The 6,716-nt window shown below is 38.4% G+C and overlaps 1 pseudogene; it reads right to left on the reverse strand.

The window, feature by feature from the left end:
- Positions 1-2,206: 2,206 nt before the first annotated feature.
- LOC124076391 (biogenesis of lysosome-related organelles complex 1 subunit 5-like) lies at positions 2,207-5,661 on the reverse strand (annotated as a pseudogene).
- Between the last annotated feature and the right edge of the window lie 1,055 nt (positions 5,662-6,716).

Raw genomic sequence — 6,716 nt, forward strand, 5'->3', positions numbered from 1 at the left:
AAATATACTGATTTTTCTAAATATAAAATAGTGCTTTAAAATCTATTATGTAGGGGAATATGTAGGATGTACATCTCATTCTTCAGAAAAAATACAGTCTGTGGTGTCTGAATAGTATAGCCAATTCATAGTATAACCAGTGATATTAATAAAAACACAGAATAGTCTGTCTCCTAAAGGACAGACTGCTAACAAATTTACCCAAGTTCCCCCTAAATGTAATATAATATAAAGCATGCTTTCTAATGTCGATAGCAATGTAGACAAAACTAACAACTGCAATATCTCCCCTCTTTATAGTTCTTATGAAAACTTATATTAGCATTAGCTATCTTGATAAACATGCTTTCCATATATTGTAAAGTTCATTATTTACTTAAATATGGATTAAGAGTAGTGTTTTCTTTCCTTTTAGTCTAAGGTAAAATTGATTGCATTTCAAACCATCTTTAGTTTCTATGTAGCTGATAAAGTTATTTTTATATGCTTTAATGTAGCATGACAAATGCAAAACAAAAAAAGTGGTTATTCTAATAGTCATTAGAATTGTTGAGAAATATTTATTATGATTTTTAATATGTTTTAATAGAAATCGTTCACTGTGAAAATAACATTTTCTAGATTGGGGAATAGAAATATAACTTTCATTTTTTAAAGATATATAGAGGATAAAAATCATTGTTTGAATACTAACAGAGTAAAATTCAATCCACATTTATTGCTGGATATTTGAAGTTTCCATGTGGTTTATACTAAAAGAATTAATCAAATTTTGGTGTACAGTGGTTTATAACACCTAGAAAAATCTAGTTTTTTCAATTTTCAAAAAATTGCTCAATGTAGAGTTTCCAAAACAATTTTTCTATTTCAGATTCTTTTCTTTTTCATCTCCTCTATTAACTTTAATCACATTTTCAACATGCAGCCAAGAATGAAGCTTTGACAGTAAGTAGTAAATTTACACAGTCAAGCATTGTCAATTTTCTGCAGTCACAACACTGAGATAAGATGAGAGAGTTAGATATTTTCTTTCTTGTACCTTTCTTGACTTAAAAGCAATGAAAACTATTACAAAGATTTGGCCATACCTCAAATTCATTTTCCATAAATCTCTTGAAATTATTGCATTTACTTTTGTTTGGTGTATGGCAAACAAAATCAACTTAGTTCTTCAACTTAATTTCTAAATGCAGAATTTTAAGAATCACAGTAATGAAAAAATTGGTACATTTCATCATAATACACCTGCTTATGAGAACAGATGTGAACATTAAAAAGAATTCACATTTAACATGGATCATTTGCCACATGGACAAACACTTCTGGTTCATTCAGAGCCAGAATGCTTATATGGTTCCAGAGGGACTCCTTGGCAGAATTTGCTGATTATTCATTAAACAGTTGAACACGTATAGACGTTATTTATCTTGTAAAGTTTATCCACAGAAAACACAGACACAAAAATGAGGTAAATACTATGGGCAAGATTGTGGTTCTTGGAAAAAGGCTAAAAGCCAAAATATATGTTTGGTAAGCTTTTCCTCCTAAGCATGTTTCAAAAGATGAAAATACTAAGAGCTGTAAGGCCACAAAGCTTAACACACATGCGTCTTGTCCTCCAGGGAAATGCAGGGCACTCTGCTGCACTGTAAAATCTGATCTTTCCCAACAGGCATTGCCAGCAACACTGCAGCTATCTTTGTCATAGTGGAGACAATGCTTTGATCATTCCCTCTTTTAAATGTGATCTTTGTTCCAAGGCCAGCTGTTTGTTTACATTGCTCATGGAATGACACTTTATGCAACCTTATGTCTCTCACTACCTGCCTTTAAGCTACAGTAATTAACATCAACTCTCTATGAGAATGAGTTGAATTATCTTTCTAAGAAGTCTGTAGTTATAGTTCTCTCAGCTAATCAGAATTTGATCAGAAAACAAATCAAATTCTGACAAAGGGTAAATTCATCCCATTTTCCCCCTTTTCTTCCCCATTCAAATGATCATATTTAGGCACTTAAAACAGGAATGGTATCACACTCTTCTATTGGCCATTCAGTCAGGCTCCAGCTGCAGTTTCTCTGTGTGCCTCTGTAAAGTGCCACTGAAGGTATTCTAAGCTTGAAGCAGAGGCTAAATTTTGGTGGGAGTATTTTGTGGAGGAGTCAATATCTTCTCCTTCATTTGTAAATGTTGTGATTCAAGTTCTTAAAAAGTTGAGAATTTTGCTAGTCCCTTCTCCATCTCAGCATATTGCTCTTTAAGCCTCTCCATGGTTCTTCTGTGTTTTTCATCCACCTCAGCCTGACTGGGGTTGTTCTTTCATGAAATCCTCCCACTGGAGTTGATGCTGTTTCTCAGTAGCTATTAAGTGGTCATGATAACATCTTTCTTCATTCCTGTTCCCTCTGCTAGAGTCTACAGACGGAGTCATTAGCTGCTTGCAATCTCTGGAGAACTTCTTTCAAGTTGTCCTGCATCATTTGTCTGCATTTGGGAAGAGTATGTTCATTTGTTTCATGGATCATATTCTTCCAATTTTCAAGAACATACATTCGTCAGCAAAGACCAAGTTAATAATTTGAAGAAAAACGTGGTCTTAGAAAAGACCACATTTTTTTTCAAATTATTTTACAAAATAATAATGAGTTTCACCTTGAATAACTGATCTGTAATCCAAAAGCCTTGAATGAATTTCTCCAAGATCCTTGATAATGATAGTGCTGAGCCTGCAGTCCCCAGTGACTCCCTTTTCTTGCCACCGCCGCCGCCAGGGGCAACCTCACAACCCACAAGGGTCTCTGTCCCTCCTCCACATATCCCGACTGGCCACTATTTCAGATTCTTAAGAACAAAATGCTCTTTCATGGTCAGACTGTGGAGTGACATCAATTACTTGGAGCACAGAATTTGTTTTCTGAATATAGTTAGGAGACCAAAACTTTCCAGAGCAAAGAATATCAGAAAAGTTTAGGGGATTCACAGAGAAAAAGGGTTTGTGGCCTGGTCAAGAATCCTAAGGAAACCACAAATTGACTAAGAAAAAAACCCAAATAATTATGTATCAATCTCCAAATGATTAAATTATTTCTTGACTATCAAGGCAAGATTTTTTTGTTAAGAGTAGCAATGGGTGTTCCTTAGCAGAAACAGACAAAGAGAATAAAATAAATAGTTTCATTTTTTTCCTAATCTGCTTTTCATTAGCCAAACATCCAAGCCCATTGCAAAATTAATCAATAATGTGGGATTCTGGATAGATGATTACACAGAATAGGTGAGGAGGCTGAGTAGCACAGCATGTGAGGTACCATGTTTCAGTAACAGTGCCTTCTCTATACAGGAAGGGCTACTTCAAATACCTGGGAGATAGAGATGACTAAAGAACTATTATAAGACAGCTACCTATATTTTAATTTTAAACTTTCTTTCTCATTTGCTGATGACCAATGTCCTCTATTCTTAGTTCCATCCTCATATTTTAGTCTCACAGCCTTGCCTTTTTATAGTTTAAAAAATGGGAAAGAATCAAATCAGTGGCAGTTAGCACAACACATTGAAAAAATAAAACACCATACTTATAGTGAAATATCAGAATAGCAATTGAAATTCTAGGGGAGTTTAAGGCAAGAGATATCCTGTAAGGGTCACGCGAACGTCAGAGGAAGAGACCACCAAGAGACTGGCTCATGCAATCAGCAAAAGGGGATTTATTGAGGATCCAATCCAGCATGCTGGGGCTCCGTGCTCACTCAAGAAGGGAGAGCAGCCCAGAGCCCAGAGCAGAGGTTAAGCAGTGCTTAAGTCCACTTTTTGGGGAGGGCGGGGGCTTTGCACACATCAGAACAAATCATCATGAGGTGCGGGAAAATTGAACAACAACTCTCATACATGATTAGCACATTCATTGGCGGGAACAGGTCAAGCGGGGGTGATTGGTCACTCCTAAGCGGGGTACACATTCAAACTGATTGGTTTGGGCCCTGAATGCCTACGTGCCAAGCTACACAGGGTCCTAGGTCATTAATCAGCTAAATGGTCAGTGGGGCATTGTCTTAACTGCCTCAGGAATTTCAGGTTCTGTGTGCAGTTCAGAAACTTTACAATACCTAGTCCTTTACTTTTTAACTCAGGCTTTGCAGCTTAGAAACTTTACCCTTTCAATCCTAAAGTTAACCCAACTTAAAAACTGTTCACCAAGACACGGGGATAGATATGGGCAAGGCACTAATTTGAGTAAAAAATCTAAAGTGAGTTATGGAGATCATTTTTAGACATATCAATTTTGGGCTTCATCCAAGTAGAAAACAATCTATATTGTCATAAAACAATGAGAACCATTCAAGGGAGCATGGGTAGCCCTGGGAGGAAATTCAGTGAAGAGAAAAGAGCAATGTCTTCAGCTGATGCTGACCTAGACAATCCCTTAGCTTTTTTCAAATCACTTTCTTCACATGGAAAATGAAATAATTATACTATTAACAAACTCATCTTATTATATATCTAACAACTTATTTTAAATATTAAATGATAAGATAGATACAATTAATTTATGGGTGTCAATTTTGTATCTTGCTATTTTGCTGAATTGATTTGTGAGTTTGTCAGAGAGTGAAGCTTAACACAGCAGCCTGGCCTAGACACCCCTTCCCTGCGGGATCTCGGGGAAAAGGACTATGACTCACACTTCTTGCTAGAGTTTATAGAGCACCAGAGCAAGGTGTGCAAGGACCCCAGAATAGGGCGCAAAGGGTGGGATATCATGGGAATTGCACACAGCTCTTAAGAATTGTGTCCCCAGAGGGCCAATGTTCTCATGCTCCGAACATGTTTTCTTTTCTCACCCTAATTACTTTGTGTTGGTAATTTTGCTGCTTAAAGGACCCCCAGGCATAGTACTGAAGTGCTATGTACTGTGCAAAAGCACAATCAAGCTTCCGTGTCCCTCCAAGAGGAAATATATATGTTAGAGAAGCCTCATTTGCACACAAGTTGCAGGATGTTGTCCTTGATTTCAGTATGAATGAATCAACAATCTGTATTAATTAAGGAATCTTTAAACAGAAACAAATGTAGTTTTGTATCAATTGATTGACAAAAATGTGGCCAGAGAATCCCAGGAACCTGACCCTGTGTTTTCCCAGTAGCAACAGCTCCTATTACCTAACTTGGTATTCAGTGCAACATTGTGGAATGTAATGTAATTAATTCCAAGACCTGGAATCCACTGTATGTGTATGTGTAAGCAAAAATGGAAACCTTCCCTTACAAGTAGTTCAAGTAGGAGCCCCCAGCGTCACTTTCTTCCACCTCCCACTGATGTTTGCTTTTTCATAACCCCTCTTCTTGGCAGGTTACTTTCTAATTTTTCTAGAGCCAGTCAACAAAACACCATTGTCCAGGGCCAGACAGCAAATCTGCACTGAAAGGTGGCAGGAAACCCACCTCCCAACATGTGGTGGCTGAAGAACAATGCCCCTGTCGTGCAAGAGCCAAGGCAGATTATCATCTAAAAGATGGAATATGACTCTCAACTGTGAATCTAAGACCTGGACACAAGAGACACTAGCTACTACCAGTGTGTGACCACCAATGGGGTGAAGATCATTACCACCATTGGAGTCTTCTATGCTCGGCTCAGTGAGTCGGGTCAGCAAAGGCATGTTGATTCATGGATAGGAATGCTCACAGCCACCAAGCAAGAGATTGGTTCGCTATTTGAAAATGAAATACACAAATCAACATGAGAGGAAGTCAATAAAACCATTCCCCAAAGACTTCCCCATTGAGCACAGTCCTGGCTTAACCTATTACCCGTTTTCTAGTAATAACAGAAAATAGACACAGATGGAGTGGTCTGCAAACATGGAGCCCAGAAAAGAATCCCAGACACACAAGGTGAACTGGATCATTCAGTGTAAAGGCCACATTTTAGAAGTTCAGGTGTCTATGGGGAGGCTGGCCACACTGCAGATGGCCAGGTGAGTGTTGGATTCTGTCACACGGGTCTCAGCTCACTTGCCAGAGTCTGCCAAGGTTTTGTAAAACTGCATGCACCTCCCTGCCCCATGCACACCTGGCCCAGCTGGGGCAAGAAGACAGAGTGCTTGTCACATGGGGTGAAGGAATTGAATGGCAAGAAAGAATGTATTCCTTTAGTCCTGGTTGTGGGAAGGTCCCACACTATGAATGCCCCAGGCCTGTCTTCCAAGACCACACCATTGTACACAATTAGTAAAACAAGCTTTGTGTGTGATGTTTAGATGAGGAGAGAGATGGGACAGCAGCAATTCCCGAAATAGCCCCCAAAGTATTCATATAAATAGAAACACCCCTTCTTTTGATGTTGTTTTGTTGTTGTTGTTGTTTTAATGATTTCTGACATCAAGGGGTGCCCTCATGAGCCAAGCAGAGCCCAAGGCATGAGGACAACTGGCCACAAAACAACCCATGGCTGCCCACCTTGTTTACCATCAGCATGACTTGAAAGCAGTATGTATTTAGATATCTTTTCATGTCAGTTTATTTTAAATTTCCCTGGTAATCTCTTTCCTTCTTTCTGAACTTGTGCATACAGCATGTGACCATTCCTGCAGTTGTACTCTGGATCATGAAGTATTAATAAACTAGCTTTTTGCTTTATCCATTTAGGTCCAAATCATGGCCCAAATCATCATTTCCAGTAAGTATCTGTTTTCCTCAAACCATTTTCTGATGC

This window comes from Marmota monax, unplaced genomic scaffold, assembly GCF_021218885.2.
Source record: "Marmota monax isolate L192 unplaced genomic scaffold, Marmota_monax_Labrador192_F-V1.1 WCK01_AAM20220418_F8-fsc01754, whole genome shotgun sequence".
Taxonomy (NCBI): Eukaryota; Metazoa; Chordata; class Mammalia; order Rodentia; family Sciuridae; genus Marmota; species Marmota monax.